A 24,187-nucleotide genomic window follows, 5' to 3' on the forward strand; every position below is an offset into this window, starting at 1 on the left:
CGAGTTGTTGCTGTTAGTTCCCTGATAAACCTAAAATTCAGCTAATTATTAACTCTGAAGTGAGGAGAGGTTGAGATATATATTCACTCTTTTAAACTGGGTGGTGGGACAGGAGTGTCCATTATATTTTTATCTTTCAGAGTTACTCCTATTGCGTCAATAATTTGTTAAAACTAATATTTAAAAAGTAAAAGGTAAAAAATTAATGTATAAAGCAGAAACTAGAGGTGAGGTTTATGATTTTAAGTGCCAGGGAAAAGTTGTCTTTACTAGCTAAAAGGCCTTTGTTTATCCAGCCCTCACCCATCTCAACATGCTGTTTACATTTATAAATTTATTCAGTCCTCCAGGCTGTGGTCTTCCCAGCATTCTTTTCTTTCTCCTTTTGACATAAACGTCATCATGTCTTTTATCTATTTAACTACCTATGCAGCTATCGACGATGATAGAAATTCTAAAAATTCTAAGGCATACCCTAGAATGCATTTTTGTTGTTGTTGTTTATTTCTTAGTTTTTTAGGAAATATTTAACAAGGAAATAATGACATTCCATGATGTTGTGCCAAAAGTATAGTCACATCACAATTTTTGTATAGTTTCCTTTTAACATTGTAGACTAATAAGAATCTGAATATTTAGCCACAAAACAAAAAACTCATTTCCATCGAGTCAATTCTGACTCATAGCAACCTTATAGGACAGAGTAGAACTGTCCCATAGGGTTTCCAAGGAGTGGCTGGTGAATTCAAACTGATGACCTTTTGGTTAGCAGCTGAACACTTAACCACTGCAACACCAGGGCTTCTTATTAGCCACAGATCTCCCTTAAAAAAAAGAAGAAAGAAAGATAATAACTGTTTGTGTAGGGCAATTATGTGAGATAAAGGGAATGTAAAGATGAGAATAAATAATTAAAATATATCTAAGTCCAAATGTCAATACTAAATTGTATATATGAAGTCTATATTCATACATGAATTTATAATTAATATTGATGGAGTATTATGAGATATAAAACTATTCGAAATCTGCTGACACTCTAAAAGAAAGAATACTAAATCTAATTAATTCTAAAATATTTTGAGAAATAAAAGTTTAACTGTGTATATTGAAAATATGAGCCAATCCCTGGAAGAACAGATGTAGAATCTAGAACTTTCAAGTTAACCAAACAGAATAAGGAAAAGGCAAAACAACCAAAACAAGTAAACAAACAAAAAACCAAAAACATGGCAAGTATGTGTTTCCATGGAAAGCTGCCAATACAAAAATTACACAGCCATGAATTTACCCAGTCATGAAGTGATGAGGACTGGTGTACCTTGGCTTCTTAAAGCAGTCCTAATTGCAGGCAGACATCAAATCAATAAAAAAAAAAAAAATCAGAGACTATTAGTGACTCAAGGTTATGAAGAACATTCTTCACTGCATTATTATACTCATTCACAATTGAAGAGAAATGCTACAGTCTGTTAAATGCTTAACAAGATCTCATACTTTTCACTTGACAAATTAAAAACAAAAAAGCTAAAAACAACCTTGAAAATGATCATTATTTTCCACACAGAGGCTTTTTTTTTTTTTTTTTAAATCATAAAATCTTCAGAAATTAATAGCTAGAAGTTGGGAACTCAAAAATTATTCATTTTTTATGAAGAGAACAGGAGACAAGGAAAAGATTAGTCTGAAGGACTATCAAGGCCTCCACCGGACTGAGTCTAGTACACCTAGATGGTGCCCGGCTACCACCACTGACTGCTCTGACTGGGATCACAACAGAGGGTTCTGGACAGAGCTGGAGAAGGATGTAGAACAAAATTCTAACCAACAAAAAAAAACAGATTTACTGGCCTAAAGGAGACTGGAGAAACCCCGAGAGTACGGCCTCCAGACACCCTTTTAGCTCAGAGATGAAGTCACTTCCGAGGTTCACTGTTCAGCCTGGGAGTGGACAGCCCCATGAAACCAAATGGGACTAATGAGGTACAGCAGTCCAGGGACAAGGGCCAGAAGGCAGAAGGGGACAAGGAAGCTAGTGATAGGGAACCCAAGGTTGAGTAAGGATATTGTTGATGTGTTGTGAGGTTGTTAACCATTGTCATAGGGCAGTATGTGTACTAACTGTTAAATGAGAAACTCTTCTGTAAGCCTTCATCTAAAGTGAGAATAGCAGCACAACTGGAAGAGCGTAGTCAATGTCACTGAACTGTGCATGTAGAAAATTTTGAAATGGTGTATCTTTGGCTATGTATATTTTCACCAAAAAGAAAAAGGTCGAGAAGGGAGAGGGTTGACATGTTGTGGGGTTGTTAACCAATGTCATAAAACAATATATGTACTACTGTTTCATGAGAAACTATTTGTTCTGTAAGCCTTCACCTGAAGTACAATTAAAAAAAAATAGAAAAAAAAATTGTTCATTTTTTAAAAAATAAACTAGAATTAAAGCTGTTAGAATAGTACATGCAAAGTGTAAGTTTATTTTACTACATGAATTATGTCCATTATACATTATGTGTATCTAAAATCCCAAGCTATGGAATTTCTTTGGGAACTGGAATCCTCTCAATCTAGGTAAATACAACACACTGACCTACAATTTTCCAGAGCATGGAGAACTACACAAGAATAAAATTATCTGTTTTAAAATAGGCACTACTTCACTCATTCCAAAATACTTTGAAATTGGTATTTCTTATTCTGCTCATAATCAAACTAGACTATTGCAGGATCATTTTAAGCATACTTCTATTTATACTGACATGATCATTGATTATTTAGTAATTATTGTTTTCTGCCACATTAAGTGAAAAGCACATTCTGAATTTTAAAACTTCATACATCAAATCTGTTGGGTTATAATTTGGTAAAATTCACAGGGCAAAGTCAGTATTTTATTTATTCATGTATGCCCATTTTTAAAAATAGTTTTATTGAGATTTAATTAATATTCCATACAATAACAATTTAAATTGTATTATCAATGGCTTTTAGTATATTCACAGTGTTGTACATCCATCACCACAATCAATTTTAGAACGTTTTCATAATCCCAAAAAGAAACTTCAGTTCTTGGATGTCACTTTAAACCCTCTCATACCCCTTCCACCCAACCCAAGGCAACCAATAATCTACTTTCTGTCTCTGTACGATTGTTGTTAGCTCCCCCTGAGTATGTTCGGACTCATAGGTATCCTGTGTACAACAGAATGAAACACTGCCCAGTCCCGCACCATCCTCACAATCATTGCTATGTTTGAGCTCATTGTTGCAGCCACTGTGTCAATCCATCTCATTGAGTGTCTTTCTCTTTTTCACTGACCCTCTACTTTACCAAACATGATGTCCTTCTCCAGGGACTAGTCCTTCCTGATAACATGTCCAAAGTACCTGAGATGAAATATCGCCATCCTAGCTTCTAAGCAGCATTTTGGCTGTACTTCCTCCAAGACAGATTTGTTTGTTCTTCTGACCTTCCAGGGTATATTCAGTATTCTTTGATAACACCATAACTCAAAGGCATCAGTTCTTCTTTGGTCTTCCTTATTCTTCATTGTCTGTATGAATTTTCTATTTTGAATATTTCATTAAATGGAATCATTATGTGGTCCTTTGTAAATGGCTTCTTTCACTTAGTACAATGTTTTCAAAGTTCATACATGTGTATTATGTATCAGTACTTCATTTATTTTTATTGACCAGATAATAGTCTATTTTCTGGATATTCTACATTTTATTTATCCATTCATCAGTTGATGAACATTTGGGTTGGTTTCACTTTTTGATTATAATGCATGATGCTGCTATAAACATTCATGTACAAGTTTTGTTTGGACTTGCCTTTACATTTCTCTTGGATTTATATCTAGGAGTGGAATCACTGGATCATATGGTTTAACTGTTTGATGAACTTCAGGACTGTTTTCCAATGTGGTTGCATCATTATACCTTTCTACTAACAGTGTATGAAGGTTCCAATTTCTCTACATCTTTGTCAACACATGTTATTATCAGTCTTTTTTTGATTTAGCCATCATAGTGGGTATGAAGTGTTATCACATTCTGAGTTTGATTTGTATCTCTCTGATGATTAATGATGTTTAACATCTTTTCATGAGCTTATTGATTATTTATATATTGTCTTTGGAGACATGTTTACTCAGATTCTTTATCCGTTTTTATTTGAGTTATGTATCTTTTAATTATTGAGTTATATTTCTTTATATCTTCTAGATATATGTATACCCATTTTAATGCTATCCCTAAATTCTCAAATCTTAGAAATTCAACTAAAATTGAACCTTATATCTTTAAGATCTTTACTTCCTTGAAGATACGGTACAAATTTCTCCTGACATCTATACACGTTTCAATTAATACATGGTGATTTGTTCATCTTTTCCAGAATATCTGGAGAAATTCTTTTAGTTACTTTTATCATTTATTTCAATATCAACAACTGCTTTTTCCCCTGTTATCTATATTGTTCTCTCTCATTGCTAATCATGATGGTTTTTGTTTTTGTTTTTTAGTTTGAGTTTCCACTAGAGTCAATATTTCACAATGCCTCTATTAAATGTGGTCACTTCTTCAAAAGTAGAACACAAATAATTTTTAATAATCTGTCTCAATTATAGTTCTGTATCAGTTAAATTATCCCAAGCTATGTTTTGACACAGCACTCTCTATTGTGTTAGGTGTTATAAATTTAGAAACTTTTATATCTTCTTTTATTTTAATTTAGCATAGCATTTGTTAACTATTTCAATTGTCTCTTCTGTCTGTTGGTCTTGTCACTACTGAGATTCTCTATGCTCCTTGCCCACTTGTTCATTTCTACTTGTTCACCTCTCTTTCATCCTTTAAGTTAATAATTTCATACTTGACAGTTTCCAACTAAGAGAGATTTTCTTTTTCTAATTTGTTAAGCATTCTGGTCTCCCATTAATCAGCCCAGGACTTGTGTTCACAAATATCACCTTTATCATTCTTCTAGGATCTTAATTGATCCAAATTAAACTGAGATGTGCACTGTGCATTACCAATGGCTACACCCACATCCTTACAGAGAATCAGGCCATGATTTCCATTTTAAAGTGTAATTCTTCCTCTACACAATGGATTCCTCTGGGAACCATTATTTTAAATGTGCAGGTTTCACAAATTTAACTCCACAGAATTGTCAATACCACTATACCTGAAATGTTGGCATTTTCAAAGTCTTTTCCGTTTCTAAGTCAATTAAAACAGAAAAAAAATCCATTTTTCTTTTCATAATAAAAACAAACAATAAATGCATATTTATTAAGCACTTATTATGTGCTTAGGACTGAGTCTGGATGCCATGAGAGAAACAAAATGTTGGCAGACATTGTATCAAAAGTCAGTAATTTAAAAGAAAAAATGCCTTAAAAAAGATTAATTTTGTCTCTAATAATGGATTATGTCTTCTTATTTTAAGCCATCATACTACTGTGTCCTTTTGATTACTTTCTAAATATTGCTTATAATTATTTTTATGATGCTTTGAATTTCTGCTCTTTTAGAGGGCAAAGATCATGTTTAACTCATTGTTATTATACATTAAGGACTTAGATCATAATTGGTGTATAATAGATCCTCAAAAATACATGGTGTATGTATCAATAAATAGGAGAAAAGAATTGGTGATGGCTTGAATAGTCAGAAATTTTTTGGAGATAGAGTGAAGCTTAGAAGGAATCTAGGAGTTAAGATTTTTAAAGAGTTGGAGAAGACAAAGGAGGTGAAAGGAAATCCAGAATGAGTGAAAAATTCAGCAAAAGGAAGAAAGCCATTCTATGGCTATCTCATAGGAAAACAGGAAAATTGGCAAGGCTAGGGAAATGGTCGTATGTAAGAAATTAAGTTAGATATGTTGTATGAGATCAAATAATGAAAGGTCTTAAAATCTGGTTAAGTAATTTGGACTTCCTATGATAGGTCAAAGGAAAGTCACTGTAGATTTTTCCCCTGGGGAGCAGCACAATAAAAACAGTATTTTAAAGAAATATTACTTACAACATTTCTGGTAGTTTTCTGTCCTGAAGCTATGTTCAGAGTGAATTGCAGATTTCTGAGTCTGGGAGAGATCTCAAAGCTAAGTGTTGTTCTCAGATCTAAAAGCTTCCCTTAGCCTAGACATTTGAGGAAAAAAGAAATTATATAAATATCACTCCAAACTGTTCATCATTTAATAATTGTCCTTACTTTTTACTTTGCAATTTCTATTTTATCTGTTGGATAAAATATTTCACATATTTTTTTAAATTAGCAATGCATAAATAAGTGGAAGGTATAAACGGGAATAGAATGAATTCTAGTAGTTCGCTAAGAAAGTGCTGCCATATCTACACATGAGTCCCTGAAAGCTTAGAAAGCATTAATGGTAAAGGAATCCTACGAGAAGTTGTATATATGTGAGACATTTCAAAAGCTAAATCAGAAATATTTAGTGAGTAAAAAAATATGCATTAGCTATAATTGGTGGATGAATTAAAAAGGACTTTAGGGTTTGCATTATCTGAAAGGAATTTAACAGTTGTTTGGAAAGAGAAAACAAAACTGGGGTGAAAAAATGATAAAGTTGTTGGGTTCTAGGCTTGTGTAATTTCATATGATGGTGAAACACACCAGAGAAAATATCCAGGGGACAGTTTCAGAATATCAGAGGAGAATTTCAATAAGAAACTTGGGAGAGAAAAACATGATGTGTGGAAACATTAGACTAGATCAGATCTTCGAAAGAGAAGAGACATATATGGGAAAAGGCAGAAGATTAGGATTTATTATCTGTATTACTTCATACAATGTTCATAATAACCCTGTAGAGGTGAGTAGTACATAATCTATTTCACAAACAAAAAATTTAGAGAATGTTAACAGTAAGCTAATGCAGTTAATATATAGTGGTACAACGTTTTAAATGTAGAGTCTATTTTTGTCAAGGATGCATTGAAAGAGACCTGTCAGAAACTATTGATGATGATACAAACTCCAGTAAACTGTCTGTTGGAAATTTGACAGTATGAATTGAGTCTTAGAAATATTCATATCTTCTGATACAAAGATAACATTCCCTTTAATTTGTCTACATAACCAAATACATACACACACACACACACACACACACAAATATATGTGTACCAATATTGTAGCATTAGTTATGAGAGTAAAAATAAAAACAATATTAATATCCAACATAAGACAATTATCGTACTTGTCATAGCACCTCCATGCAATAGAATATTAAGCAGCACTTATAGTAATGTTTTTAATGAGTATGAGAATGTGGAAAATGTCAGAAATACATACAGTAAGAAAAACAGTATAAAAGAAAAAATTAAGTGCTTAGTCAAAGTACCATTTCAGAAAAAATAAAAAGACTTACAGACAACAGTTTGGTTTGGTTTGGTTTTAATTTAAAAAGAAAACCATTTTATTGGGTCCTACAGAAAATATTTTTTAATTATTATAACTTATATTATTTAATTTAATGAACAATATCAAACTGTTTTCTAGCTACTATCATATTGTTAATAACTGGAAATATTTATTAAATAGATACTGAGAGACTGTTCTATAATTGTATAACGTGTTCAGTGTTTCACCTTAACTAAATCTGAAATAAATCATCTAAAAAGCATGGATGCAGAAACTGAGGTTCATAGAGATGAAGTCCCTGCCCCAAATCACACAGAGATTTGGCAGTAGATCTACATAACCAAAAAAACCAAACCGGTTACCATCCAGTTGATTACAACTGGTAGCAACCCTATAGAAGCTAGCACCAGAAATTACCGTCATTCTTTGAATCCTAGGTTTTACACAGCATTTTAAAATATAATATTTACACTTGTGCAATTGCTATTTAATAAAAATAGAAACATTACATTAAATATTTCTAAAGTTATAAAAGTTTTCCCAACTAACAGTAGATTTTTATCCATTATTACATAAAACTTCTTTCTTTAATATCACAAGAAAATTTAGGTCGTTTTGCTCAAACTTTCAAGTTTAAAAAGTCTTCTGAATTACTTTAGGCTTCATAGTGACAAGTTGTATTTCCTATAAAACATGTTCAGTGACTTAAATTCTTTAGGTCTTTTTAAAATTCACAGCATATTTTCAAAGCACATGAGCAATTCTAGGGTTTTGTCAACATTTCCTCTTTGGTTAAACATAGAGTTTCATTTTAGTCCCTTAATTGAACTGCACATTGTTTAAAGTGGAACAGCTGCATTAAGAGCTATGCAAAAGCTTTTGATAGATATTTCGTATTTGAATTACGATCTTGCATGACATACCAACATAGCCTTCTGGCTATGACATTTCCGGGATCTATTATGAAAGATTTAGAAATGTCTGTTGCCTTTACTTGCATTGCCTGGCTTATGACAATCTTCTGCAAATGCATACTTCTTTCAATTCTGCACCATGATGTGATATATTTCAAAACATTTAAAGCAACTTGGGGGATGTTAATTTTAATTAAAATGCACATGTGGTGATTCCAGTGCAAACAGTTTAGTGCAGCCCATAGTTGAGGAGGCAGACTTGAGCTTCATAGGGCTCATTTTGCCCATGCCCAGTAAATAACTACTATACTATCAATTATTTCTCTGAGTGACAACTACAAATTTATTTTAAGCTGACTGTAATCAAATTCTGATTTTAGAAACATAATATGTTAGGGGAGAAGTTATCCTGGGATCTAACATATATAGTAGCTTATTTTCATATTAATTTATTAAGTACTAATGGCTTGCTATGAGCAGGAATCGACTCAACGGGAACGGGTTAATTGGGTACATAGATTATGCTAAGACTTGAGATGATTTAAAGTTATTCCCTTCCTTCTTGTTGCTCAGCCCTTACTCCATGCTGAGTCTGCTGCAACTCCTGTTGAAGTATTTGCACTTAGTTTATACTGGTGAGGTGGGGTAAGCTCTGCAAACAGAAACACCTCCAGTAATTTCTGTTTCACAGGTGTGCAACATTTGCTAGGTCATTCTGATATTCTAGCTGTGTGCTCTTGAGCTCTGCGTCTGCTCCTAGAGCCAGAGGATACCAGACTACAATCCTTGACCCTCACATCCTGGCATGAACAAGCATCTCCTCTCCTGTGGGTGTTCACCTTCACTGAAATTTGCCTTCTGCGTGCAGCAGTCTAGCCCAGTCACAGAGCATGTGCCTGGAAACCAATATCTTCTTTCAGAATCAACAGGCAAAATATGTCCCAAACATACACACATATTATCCCCTGTTGCTGTAAATAGTACACGCTGTCATTGCTGTTAGGTGCTGTCGAGGTGATTCTGATGCATAGCAATCCCATGAGGGTAGAATTGTACCCTAGAGTCTTCTAGGTTGTAATCTTTATGGAAGCAGATCTCCAGGTCGGTCTTTCTCCCATGAAACTACTAGTGGGTTCAAAACAGCCAGGCGTTTGGTTAGCAGCTGAGTGCTTAACAGTTGTACCACCAGTTCTCCTCAAACAGCACACTATGCAACCAGTTTTCAAATCCTGAATACAGGGAGTGTTTTAGTCATCTAGTGCTGTAACAGAAATACCACAAGTGGATAGTTTTAACGAAGAGAAATTTATTTCCTCACCGTCAAAGTAGGCTAAAAGTCCAAATTGAGGGCGTCAGCTTCAGGGGTAGGCTTTTTCTCTCTGTCGGCCTTCTTCTCTGAGGTGTTCCCCAGACTAGGAGCTTCTCTGCGCAGGGACCTCTATCCAAAGGATGGGCTGTACTCCCAGCACTGCTTTCTTGATGGTATGAGGTCCTCAACTCTCTGCTTGCTTCCCTTTTCTTTTATCTCTTGAGAGATAAAAGGTGGCACAGGCCAAACCCCAGGGAAACTCCCTTTACATTGGATCAGGGATGTGACCTGGATAAGGGTGGTGTTACAATCCCACCCTAATCCTCTTTAACTTGAAATTACAGTCACAAAATGGAGGCTAACCACACAATTCTGGGAATTATGGCCCAGCCAAACTGATACACACATTTTTGGGGGGACATAATTCAAACCATGACAGGGAGCATTCTTGATAACTCTCTTTTCTTCACCTACTGTATCCAATCCATTAGCAAATTATTCCTAAAACTCATCCTAATCTTGTCCCTTTTTCACCCTCTTCATTGTTACAGATGAAATCACTTTCATCTCTTTTCTGGATTATTGGGTTAGTCTTCTAATGTTTTTTTTTTTTTAATTCTCACTGTTGATAATCTCTTTTCAGCTAAAACAGTATTTTAAAATAAAAATCAGATCTTGGAACTCCCTTTCTTAAAACGCTCCAGTATTTCCTATCACATGAGCAAACTTATTACCCTAGATTACATTCAAACATATTACTCTGGTTTATAAGGTCCTGCATAGTCTGGTCACTGCCTATATCTCTAATCTCAAGTCTCTCTGCCTCACTTTGTTCCAGTCACCTTGAACTTCTTGCTGGTCTTTATCGTGCCAAGCTAAATAGCTTATGTCCTCTGCACAAATCTTCTACTGACGACTCTGGTTACTTCCTATTAGATAAAGTGTCTCTTCAATGTTACGTCTTTTGCAGTTCTTTTCCTTACCAACACAATCTATAACTGCTTCCCAGTCACTCACCATAATATCACCATAGTATTTTTTATTATCTAATATTTTTGGCACATTTGTTGTTGTTAGGTGCCTTCGAGTTGGAGAACATGGAAATCATTGAACAATATCATTAATATCAGACACAAATAAAATTTTGCTGAAGATCATTCAAAAGCGGCTACAGCAGTGCATCAACAGGGAACAGCCAGAAATTCAAGTCGTATTCAGAAGAGCTCATAGAATAAGGGATATCATTGCTGATGTCAGATGGAACATGGCTGAAAGCAGAGAATACCAGAATGATGTTTACCTGCGTTTTATTGACGATGAAAATGCATTAGACTATGTGAGTCATAAAAAATTATGGATAACTTTGGCACATTTATAAGTTCTTATTTTCTGCCTCCTCCTAATGAGAATGTAAGCTCTTTTATAATAAAGACCTTTTCAGTTTTCATTACTATCATATTCCTGATAGTAGGTCTGTGTCCCTAAAACAGTTTAGCAGTGACTCCTGTGATAGTTGGGGTGTTCTTAAAAGCAGGACCCTGAGGGAAAGAAAGAAGGAAAGAAGGAAGGAGGGAAGGAAGGAAGAAAGAGAGAGAGAAAGAATGAATTACAAGAGGTTAAGTGGAAACAAGTTTTATTGCAGTTCTAAGGAAATTTTGGCAAAGCCATTGGGATGTCCTCTAGCCATAATCATCCATCGCAAGTATCCTGGTCTTCCAGGAATTGGCCTGCCTTAGTATCTTTGCCACACTCCATTTTTGGCTGAGAACAGCCAGAATGAAGCTTGGCCTTGGCATCAATAAGGTGATAGATCTAATAGTAGAGCTGTTGGAGTGTACGGTGGATTTTCTACCTGTAGTTGGAAATCTGAAAAGTGCATTCTCATGGCCATGACATAAAGTAAAAGGGCTAAATGTTAGTAGCTGATATCTATCTACCTATATATCTATCTATCTAATCTATCTAATATATATTATATATATGTGGGAAAAGGGGATAATACATATATACATATACATACATATATACATATACATACACATACACACACACACACATACATACACACACCTTGGAGTTCCTGGGTAGTGCAAACGGTTAAATGTGTTACTATTAGCTGAAAAGTTGGTGGTTTGAAACCACTCAGAGGTGCCTTGGAGGACAGGCCTGGTGATCTGCTTCAAAACATTACAGCCTTGAAAATCATATGAGCAGTTCTACTCTGCATACATGGGATTACCATGAGTTAGAACTGACTTGATGGCAATGGGTAATACAAATATAACTTTTTACAAAAAAAATAAAAAGTATACAAAAATGAATAGAAGAAAATGATCAAACATGTTAAAGTCGTTACTTTGAAAAAGAGTAATTTATAAAGAACAAGAAACAAGATGAGACATAAACATACAAATAAGTGCTTTGTTTTCTCTTTCACGTCTATATCATAAAATCACACAACCTTGAGATCAGAAAAGATCTAAAAGATTATGTCATACATCCAGTGTAGGGGGTTATATTTACTTAAAAATTGAACATAAAATCTATTAAATTCTGTCAAGGGAATTAAAAAAAAGAAACTGACTACAAAATATAAGTAAATGTAAAACACTGAGTTCTCTCCTTCATGAAAGGGTGATGAGAATCTGGAGACAGGAATATAGTAAGTGAAAATTACAATAAATTAAAAGCTGATGTGCTTACTTTTTCCTTTGCAAGCATTGTCTTCTTTCTATTCAATGACAGCTGTTCAAATTAAGATCTAGGTATAGCAAACTAAAAATATTTTAAAGTATCTTAAAATAATAAAATGTTGTTTATCTAATGTTCAAATTTATTTGGGTATCCTGTACCGGTACTGGCAACAGGATAAATTATTTTTCTAATCCATGGTTTAATATATTCTATTTTTGAGTATTTTTTTTTTTGTATGTGATTTTAAATGCCATAGAAGAGATCATTTTATTTCAAATACATATTCCATTCATATTAAAACAAAGAAATTCCTTTTATTAAAAATGAAATCCTGTTAAGCAAATACTTGAACCAATATCTTCTCCTTTAAAGGTTAATCACATGTAAATGAGGTAAAATAATACCACACTTAATTTATCTTTTACATGCTCTTCCATTGATTAAAAAAAGAGAATCTTTCAGATTAGTTTTAATAACTAATTACCAAAGGACCAACTCTAATGGTGTAGCATCATCTGCTTTAATTATCCGGGTTTGTAAAATTTGAAATCTTTGACATTATATTTCAATTACCATCTGAACAGAAGAAAATTTCTGCTAACAATGCTTTTTCAATGGGTAGTAAATTGAAGGTTCTGCATTTTCTTTACATTTCTGTTTTGCCTCCATAGACTCAGCTAAAGTACACTTATATTATTCTTGGCATAACATGTAATTCCAAATGCTAGAAAGATTAGTGTTATTGAGCTCAGCCACTAACACCACAGTTTTTCCCAGACTTATTTTCTTAAAAAAATATGATTTCTCTTACGAATTACTTTATACCGTGAAATACTCATGTACTACAAATACTGTTGATATTTAATAACGCCAGAATTTTCAGTCACTATCTTCAGATCTGAAGACTCAGTATTTTGTTTCTATTATAGACATATTATCAATTAAAGTATTTACAGACAATTCAATGTCAGTTTATAACAAATAACATCAAAACAAGTAAAAAACTACATTTTCAAAACAGAATTGCATGTACCAAAAAAAAAAAAAGCATTGCAGTCAAGTCAATTACAACTTATAGCGACTACTTCATCAAAACTAAAATTTTAGCCCAGTGTAATGAACCTGGACATTGGAATCAGATTGTCTTGAGCTCTGCTCTCAACCATGCCACTTAATAGCAATCTTGGGTAAGAGATTTAAAATCACTTAAACACTCTTATATTAGGATTCCTCATTTTTTAAAATACAGATAAGGGCTCCCATTTATAAAATTGATCTAAGAACAAAATGAGAGAAAGTATTAAATGTTTTAAGGCACTCATAGCTATGTTGTTGTTGTTGTTTGGTGCCGCCAAGTCAGTTCCGACTCATAGCGACCCTGCGAACCTATGTACAACAGAACGAAACACTGCCCAGTCCTGTGCCATCCCCACAACCCTTGTTATGCTTGAGCTCATTGTTGCAGCCACTGTGTCAGTCCATCTTGTTGAGGATCTTCTTCTCTTTTGCTGATCCTCTACTTTATGAAGGATGATGTCCTTCTCCAGGGACTGGTCCCTCCTGATAGCTTGTCCAAAGTATGTGAGACAAAGTCTTGCCATCCTGGCTTCTAATAAGCATTATAGCTGTACTTCTTTCAAGACAGATTTGTTACTTCTTCTGGCGCTCTGTGGTATATTCAATGTTCTTTGCCAACACCATAATTCAAAGGCATCAATTCTTCTTCAATCATCTTTATTCATTGTCCAGCTTTCACATGCATATGAGACAATTGAATACACCAGGTCTTGGGTCAGGTGGAACTTAGTTCTTAAAGTGACATATTTGTTTTTTAACACTTTAAAGAGGTCTTTTGCAGCAGATTTGCCCAGTGCAAAGCGTCTTTTGATTTCTTGACTAGTGCATCCATGGGCATTGATTGTGGATCCAAGTAAAATGAAATCTTTGACAACTTCAATCTTTTCTCCATTTATGATGTTGCTTATTGGTCCACTTGTGAGGATTTTTGTTTCCTCTAGGTTGAGATGTAATCCATATTGAAGGCTGTGGTCCTTGATCTTCATCAATAAGTGCTTCAAGTCCTCTTCACTTTCAGCAAGCAAGGTTGTGTCATCTGCATGTTGCAAGTTGTTAATGAATCTTCCTCCAATCCTGATGCCACATTCTTCTTGATGTAGTCCAGCTTCTTGGAGTATTTGCTCAGTCTATAGACTGAATAAGTATGTTGAAAGGATAAAACCCTGACACACACCTTTCCTGACTTTATACCACGCAGTACCGCTTGTTATTTTCATACCACTGCGTCTTGGTCTAAGTACAGGTTCCTCATGAGCACAATCAAATGTTCTGGGATCCCCATTCTTTGAAATGTTATCCATAATTTGTTATGATCCACACAGTCAAATTCCTTTGCATAGTCAATAAAACACAGGTAAACATTTTTCTGGTATCTCTGCTTTCAGACAGGATCCGTCTGACACCAGCAATGATATACCTTGTTCCAGGTCCTCTTTTAAATCTGGCTTGTATTTCTCTCAGTTCCCTGTCAATGTACTGCTGCAACTGCTTTTGAATGATCTTCAGCAAAATTTTACTTGTGTGTGATATTAATGATATTTTTCAACAATTACCATATTCTGTTAGATCACCTTTCTTTGGAATGGGTAGAAATATGGATCTCTCCTAGTCAGTTGGCCACGTAACTGTCTTCCAAATTTCTTGGTATAGACAAGCGAGCACTTCCAGCACTGCAAACGTTTGTTGAAACATCTCAATTGGTATTCTGTGAATTACTGGAGTCTTGTTTTTCACCAATGCCTTCAGTGCAGCTAGGACTTCTTCCTTCTATACCACTGGTTCTTGATCGTATGCTACCTCCTTAAATGGATGAATGTTGACTAATTCTTTTTGGTACAATGATTCTGTATATTCTTTCCATCTTCTCTTGATGTTTCCTGCATAGTTTAATATTTTCCCTGCAGAATCCTTCAATATTGCAACTCAAGGCTTGAATTTTTTCTTCAGTTCTTTCAGCTTGAGAAACATCAAGCATGTTCTTCCTTTTTAGTTTTCTATCTCCAGATCTTTGCACATTCCATTGTAATATTATACTTTGTCTCTGGAGCCACCCTTTGATATCTTCTGTTCAGTTGTTTTGGTTCATCATTTCATCCTTTCGCTTTAACTACTTGACGTTCAACAACAAGTTTCAGAGACTCTTCTGACACCTGTTTTGGTCTTTCTTTTCTCTCTTTTTAATGACCTCTTGCTTTTTTCATGTATGATGTCCTTAATGTCATTCCACAGCTCATCTGGTCTTTGGTCCTTGGTGTTCAATGTGTCAAATCTATTCTTGAGATGGTCTCTAAATTCAGGTGGGATATACTCAAGGTCCTACTTTGGCTTTGTGGACTTGTTCTAAAAATACCTGAGGGGGACGGGGAGCTTATCAATGCCATACTGATAGAAATGCTTTGCTTTTGATTTTAAATATCCAGAATCTTCAATTGTATTTAATGATTCATATGAAGCATTGATGGAGCGCTAATTATGTATCAGACACTGTAGAAGGTGCTTTGTATATTTTTCTCATTTAAGTCTCACAAATCCAGGCAGTAATTGCTATTTTACCTATTTTATTGATATGTAAACAGGTTTTAGAGAATACCTTCCTCCAAGTCAAAGAGCTAGAAATGGCAGTACAAGGATTTGACTGGCTTTTTATAAATCAATTACTCTAAATAATTTGTTATGCTTGTAAGAATAGACATTGTTTGATGTATTATCTTTGATTTTTTTAAACTATGTAATAAAAGAAAGACAGTTCATCATTCCGAATCCTTGAGACCTTGAACAGAGAAACAGCTGTGTAAGTTGCACCTGCAGCTTGCTTGGTGGTGATTCACTGACAAAAGGCTAAGTTATGGTAGATTCAGAGAGTAAACACCAATGGTCATTTTGGAGTTTTGCTACACAAAGATGAGTTCTGTAGCTTAAACCAACTTTACAGATTATAAGTGACATAAGTCCATCTGTAAAGGGCTGCCAGAAATCTTTCCAAGGAAGCCCTCCAAGTGTGGGCAGGTAATTATTCTCATTCCTGTATCCTAGAAACACCAAATTACCATTTTAATTTTACCATGTAGCATTTATTCATTCTTGTTGTTTTAGTCTTTGGAAACAGGGGATAATACTCCCATTGGAAATAGTTGGCTCAATAACAAGGGTTGATGATCAAAGTATAGATGAGGACACAGATAGGAGTAAGATGATTGCATTTTCTTCAAACATGTTGTTAGTACACAGGAAAAAATTGTTTAATCGAAACGCATGCCAAACTAGGAAAGTGAAGACTAATCTGTGCTTGTGATGTAGCGTTTAGAGGTTATCTATGGAACAAGAAAAAAACTCCTTTGGGAACATCAAAATATGCAGAGAACATCTAAGTCGATGTGTTTTGCTGATGGTAAAATAAATATTCATTCCCTTTGACTATTCAACTGCAGAGGAACTAATCCTTCATTCAGTAGCTCATTATGCATTGTCATGAAAGAGATAATACAGTTCCCACAAACCTCTTTTGATTTCATGTCAAACAAATTCTCTCAAGGTCATTTACTAAACAAATAGACAGAAAAAGCAAACTTGAAACCTCAAACAGTTTATACAATTGATTACTTTGAACCATCTATTACGGTTTTCTCAAAACAAAAGTGCATTCCTGCACAATTGAGGATATTTTCCAAATTAAAGTTTAGATAAATTGCATATGAAGCAAGAAATTAAAATAGTAGACTTGCATAATATTTAAAAATAAAAAACTCAGAATATATTAAATTATTCCCCATATTAAGGATCAACAAGTAATTAAAACTCTGTCTTTGCTTGCAAGGGCACTGGTTCTCTGGTTCTTTATATATATATTTGCTTTCAATTTGTTTTTTTCCAGAAAATGTTCTAATAATGCAGGCTCCTTGTGATTCCCCAATGATACTTTACAATTTGTGTTACTCTTCCTGCCTGCAATATCCTTTCATGTGCAGCTAATATCTAGAAGTTAAACTCTGATTTTCTTCAAGACTGAGCTTATGGTTGGCCCCTTCTATGAAGTCTTTTTGGGCCTCTCAAACTCCAAGTGATAAGGCAGTGCCATCACCCTTGTCCCTTAGGAAGTTTGAAGCAGTAATTTTCTGTCCTCTCTTCATCTACTGGAGTTCCTGGGTGGTGCAAATGGTTAACATACTCATTGCTAACTGAAAGCTTGGAGGTTGAGTCTACCCAGAGGCACCTCAGAAGAAAGGCCTGGTGGTCTACTGTGAAAAATCAGTCATTGAAAGCCCTATGGAACACAGTTCTACTCTGACACACATGAGGTTGCCATGTACCCACTCTACAGACAACTGTTATTTTGTTTTTTGTTTTCCTTCATCTACTGCTATGTCTGTCCCCTCTAGTACACCATGAGCTCCTTATGGTAAAGACTCATATCAGACGAAAGTACAGGCTTTTTGTTAGTGAGGATTGCATTTGACTTTCAGCCTATGCCACTTAATGATTTTGCAGTCCTCAGCAAATTATTTAAAGTCTCAAAGTCTTAGGTTGCCTGTTTGAACAATGGGAGAAACTATGTTGTTGTTGTTAACTACCATCCATACTACTTACATAGTGTGTTGTTGTTTGAATAAATGAGATTATGGAGAGGTAAAGAGATAAAAAGAGAGAATGACAATAAAAAGGTGGGGAGAAAGAGGTAATGAAAATGAAGACAAACTTAGTGTGATACTGGAACATATGTTAATTATGTTTTTTGCTATTACTCTTATTATTTCTCTGAAAATACCACTTTCTTGACTCACTCCATTCACTACTCATTATTCCTTCAATAAAAAAAAAACAGACATTTTAATGGATACATTAATTAATTGTGATTACCTGACTGAGTGTGTCTCTAATTATGTTTGCTTACATTTGTGTTATTTTAGATGTCATGTTTTAAAACAAAAGTCCCCAAGTGGTCCAAAGGGCTAAGCATTTGGCTGTAGTCGAAAGGATGGCAGCTGAAACCCATCCAGAGGCGCCTCAGAAGACAATCCCGGTGATGTGCTTCTAAAAGTTCACATCCTTGAAAACCCTGTGGAGCACAGTTCTACTCTGCCATACATGGGATTTCCAAGAGTCAGAATCGACTCCACAGCAAGAACAACATGTTTCAAAAAGGAAAAAGGTAAAATCAAATAAAACTGTGGTTTTCATTAATTTCATCTAAAGCAGTTGAATACCAAAATTATTTTCTATGATAACTTTGGAGAACCAATTAATTTACATGAATTATTAAGTCTTTCAAATGTTTTATAAATATATGTCACCAATATTCTCAAATATGAACCCTGGACCTAGAATAGACCTCACCCCACCATGTTCTTCACATTAATTATCACAGTTGTGATTAACTAATAGTGTGATTATCTGTTGTTTTATTTTTTCCATCAAACTGTAAGTTCTGTAGGACAGGGTCCATACTTCATTACTGTTCATTACTGTATCGTTGGTAACAATCACAGTTCCTGTGAGACAAAACTTGCACAAAATCTGTTTTGTTAATGAGGAAAAGAAAAAAAAAGAAGAAATAAAATTTGAAATATGTATAACAGCATTTAGCATATTACAAAATATTTTCAGAATTATTATTTTATTTGTCATAAAATCTGTCACTATAAAATGGAAAATTTTGCCTAACCTTATATTCACACCAAAGGGACTAACTAGTAGGAGAAAGAAAAAAATAATTAAACTCCCTATAGTAGGAGGAATGGTAGAAGGAAATGATCTTTAACATTTGATGAAGGACAGGGTAAAGAGCAGAAAAAATAACCAACTAGTCAGCCAAAAAGCCATTCTTATGTAGTGTTGAAAAGAAAAATTTGATAAATGAGTCAATTAGAGTTATTGTTGGCATTAGTTGCCTTTCTTGAATCAATTCCGACTCAAGGTAATCTATGCGTTACAGGGTTGAACTGCTCCATGGGGTTTTCTTGGCTATAATCTTAACAAAAGCAGATCACCAGACCTATCTTCCAAGGTATCGCTAGGTGGGTTCAAACTGCCAAGCTTTAGGTTAGCAGTGGAGCACAAACCATTTGCACAAACTAGGGAAATTATCAAGAGTTAACAGGGTTTATTGAGTGAGAAACTGTTTGCTATCCGGAGTACCCAAATTGGAAATAATGAGGGGTTCAAGTTTACACAGTTTACAAGGTCGTTTAAAAGATTAGATGAATATTTGTCCTTTGCTTTGATTGGCTAATCAAATTTAATTTTCCTTTTGTTTTTTGAAAGTTGATCACTGAATACTTAGCTGGCTTGTCATAATTGGATGAGTGTTGCTAATTCATGTTGATAAATATTACTAACTCATTCTGGAAACTTGCCTAAGTTTCGGTTCTCCAAAAAGTTGTTTCTTGTAAGTGGCCTTATGACTTTTTTTTTTTTTTTTTTTGGCTCTTGTCCAGGGAAGCTCTCGCCTCTAAAAAATGTTTAACAATAACATGCAAGTGGAGTTAGAGATGATAGAAGCAAATAGATCATAAACTATTTATAAGAAGAGTCAATGCCGTGGGGAGCATCTGAACCAAACCACCATGGTGATTAGAAATTTGTCAGGAGTTAAAGATTGTTGGCAGCAACTGTGGTAACCAAGAAATAGATTCCAGTTCATTATGGAAATAGTGTCACAATCTGAGCCATCAAAAGATCAAATGTACTTTATTAGGAAGAAATGTGCTTCCCATCACTGAAGGTGTTCACATATATTAGGTAATTACCTGATAAGAATGTATTTGGGGTGATTCAAGCATCAGGTTCCATTTCATGAGAAACTTCTTCATACAAAGTATTCTTTATATTCTTGAGAGAACAAAAATCTCTTTCTTGGGAAGCTTCTAAATACACAGTAGATTAATGAAAGATGGTGTTGGAAAAGATTATTAAATATACTGTGGAATGCCAGAAGAATAAACAAACCAATCTTAGAAGAAATGCTACCAGAATGTTCCTTAAAAGTGAGGATGGCAAGTATTGCTTACTCTGGGCGATCATCAGGAAAGACCAACCACTGGAAAAGGATATCATGTTTGGTAAAGCAGAGGGTCAGTGAAAATGAGAGAAACACTCAATAAGATAGATTGACACAATATCTGCAGCAATGGACTCAGGCATACCAATGATCATGAAGATGGTCCAGGGCGTGGAAACGTTTCCTTCAGTTACACATGAAGTCCCTGTGTCGGACTTGACACAATGGCAACTAACGACAACAATGAAAGAAATCTCACTGGCTCTCTTTAACTAGTCATTCAAGTTATTTAAGGAAAAAAGAAGCAGTAGTAGATTCCATAGACTGAAAATGTACAGAGATTTTAATGCGTTTTCTAATGGTATGCCACTCAGTGGAAAAGACATCAGAATAATATAAACCCATCTGTTAATGGATAGAATTGTATCCTCAAAAAATATGCGTTGTAAATCCTAACCCTTACACTTGTGGAGGGAGTACTGGTTGCACAATTGTTAAGAGCTCGGCTGCTAACTAAGAAGTCAGCAGTTGGAATCCACCAGCCGCTCCTTGGAAACCCTATGGGGCAGTTCTACTCTGTCCTGTGAGGTCACTAAGAGTTGGAATTGACTTGACAGCAATGGGAAACTCTTAGGAATACTTGTGGATGTAATTTCATTTTTGAATAGGGTTGTCTTATTTATGTTAATGAGGACATCTCAGTGTAGGGTATGTTTTATGCCAATCACTTTTGAGATATAAAAAGAGCAGATCCAGCATAGGAGCCAGGAAACACAAAAGGAGAAAAATTGATGCCACATGGAGATCACCAAGGCACCAGAGAAGAGAAGCTGAAAGAGACCCAGAATTTCCCCCAGAACGGACAGAGAAAGACTTCCCTTAGAGCCAATGCCCTGAATTTGGACTTCTAGCCTTCTAAACTTCAAGAAAATAAATTTCTGTTCCTTAAAGCCACCCACTTACAGTATTTCTGTTATAGCAGTCCTAAGAAACTAAGATATCATCATTATTTTATTAGTGATAAATGTGATTATCTAGAAAGAACCATGTTTTGATTTCTTTAAGTTTTGCTTTTTTGTTTATTTTTCTTAATTCCATACATATTAAAAATGAGTTCTGATCATTGTTTTTAAAAAGAAGTTTGTTTCGTCACCAACTTGTAGTCCCATATGGAGAGTGCAGTTTACAACAAATGGAGTCAACTACAATATTGTGGATGCAAGGAATTAGGAAATATAAATATCCACTAAAATTTTAAAGTCTAGTAGATGTACTTTACATTAAAATTCTTCATGTAGCTATAAACATAAGCTATAAATATAACAGGTGTAAGATAATGGATTTTACCATCACACAATTTTATCCAAAAAACAACAAAATATTAATGTGGTAGATAGAAAAAACTGGAGTGTCACTGGAATAGAAATAGACATTTTGGAATCTTTGGTTTGTTTGTTTCTTGTTCTGTTCAGTTTAAGGAACTTTTTACATGTTATAATTATTTTGGAGTCCCTGGGTGGTGCAAACAATTAACATGCCCAGCTGCTAAGCAAATGATTGGAAGTTCAAGTCCACCCAGAAGTGAAGTGCCTTGAAGAAAAATCCTGAAAATCCTATGTAGCACAGTTTTACTCTGACACATACGAGGTCGTCATGAGTTGGAATGAACTTGCTAGCAACTATTTTATTATTATTATTATTATTTTACTTTCAGGTGGCTAATATATTGCAGAGACTCTAGGTTGTTATTTTTCCTCTGAAGAACATTGATGTTTGTTTCAGCAGGCAGATAAATAACTCACTGGTCATCCTGAATTTGTGTAGTGATCCTTTAATACTGTATTAGGGCAAATCTGTGAAAAGCCCAACCATTTACCATCCCTCAGATTTGGGGAACTCAGATTCCAAACGTTGTCTCCTCTGTGAACCTATCCATACTTGCTTTTAGGGTTTGTTAGAGTAGGTCTAGAGTAGGCCTTATTCTAGGACATGGACATTGCTCCCAAGGTCTGGGTTTCTGGTGTGCCAACTAGAGTCCCCAGTGTTAATGGGATCTTTCCACTCTAACTGGGTCAAAACTCAAATATCTTCCAGAATTATTCCATCTTTAGTATCTCTGTTCCATTCTCAAGTCCCTAACAATTAACTGCTTTCTGGTGAACCTCATATTGCCTTGCCCTGCACCTGTGCAGCACAGTCTTTAGTGAAGGTCTTGAAGAAAACCTCCAAACAGAATTCAGCCCTGCCCTGGGTGTCCTCCTCTCCAATTCCATGCTCCAGAAATCCAATCAGCAGCACCAATTTCTGATCTCTGTCCCTTTTCTTGGTTGACCTCTGTGGGGCACCTCCCTGTATCTCAGCCAGGCAAGTAAGTATCTGCAGGCAGAAATCAGGAAAAACATGGAGCTTAAAAGTGAGTTTCCCTTCTCTTCAATGCCTGAAGACAGTTGCCTAATATACTTTGTTCAGTGTAATAGCTTTTGATGGCAGGAGGACTAGTAGAGAACCAGTCACACTTAACTGCAGATAACTTTTTAATACCATTTTTTAAGACCATTTTCTAGGCTAAGTGAAGTTATGAAGTCTACCCGTATACAACAAAGCAATATCTACACATGTGTAGATAAATTTAGTATATCTCAAAATTCAAGTCAATCCCTTTCCCCATCAATTTACATGACTCATCAAATTTCTAGAATTCCAAATGTACCCGTCCCTAATTCTCAGAAGGCTGAACCATACTGGAATCCCCATATCTTACAGTCACATCTGATTTACGCAAAGTAACAGCTAATCTATTTTGTTTCAATATAAAACAATCACACATTTACATTTTCAACTGGAATTTGTTGTTATTGAAGTAATTAAATGATAGTTCTATTTAAGCATTAAATTTAATTGAACTGTAATTAGTTCTGTTTAGTACAGCCATGCAGTTCAACATAATTACTTTGCCCCAGGAGTTTTTCTTCCTTCACTGGATTGCTTACTAATACTCATAGACGTTGGTGACTCATATCTGTCTAAATGCAGAAGGATTAACTGAGCAGCAAGATCTAAGAAAGGGGTCAGGTCAAGCAGTGATAATTATTTTCTAACAACATAGGGGGATAACTGCATGCTGGTGGGTAACTTTCTACCAGCTAGACAACATAACAAATTTATTATGTCCATCAGTGCTTGAATATAATTGTGAAAGAAATTGGGTCAGGATATAGGAAACTCCAAAGAGCAGCTAATTGTAAAGAATGGAACTGGGGAAGACCAGCCATATAAGTATGGTCATCACATTATACAAATAAAATGAACTTATTGTTCAAAATCTTGGGCATCTCACCCCGTTTCTCTTGGTATTCAAGGATCGTATCCCCTTAATGTGGAAGGAGTGTTGTGTGAGACTTAAGAGGGGTCAATTCATATTGTCCTTTCACATACATGTTCAGAAAATATTTTTGAGAGCCTACTGTGTCCTTGACAGAGCAATGCCTGGGGAAGCAAACTCAAAGAGACAGGGTCCCTGTTGACAGTAACAGGAAGCCTAGCTCAGGAAAGAGCACAGACAATGAAGCCATAACACCTAATTTGAATCCTGCCTCTGCCACACACACTCACTACATAAAAGTGAACGATTCATTTTAACGTTTTGGCTCTTCTGTTTCCTGATCTGTAAAACAGTAATAATAATAGCAGTCAACACGTAGTGCAATTGCGAGGACGGAATAAGTTCATGCACATCATGGCCTAAAAAAGTATCTGGCTCCAAACTCCCCGAGGGACTGAGTTGCTGGACGGAGGGCT

The sequence above is a fragment of the Trichechus manatus genome, unplaced genomic scaffold, assembly GCF_000243295.1.
Source record: "Trichechus manatus latirostris isolate Lorelei unplaced genomic scaffold, TriManLat1.0 scaffold00034, whole genome shotgun sequence".
Lineage (NCBI taxonomy): Eukaryota > Metazoa > Chordata > Mammalia > Sirenia > Trichechidae > Trichechus > Trichechus manatus.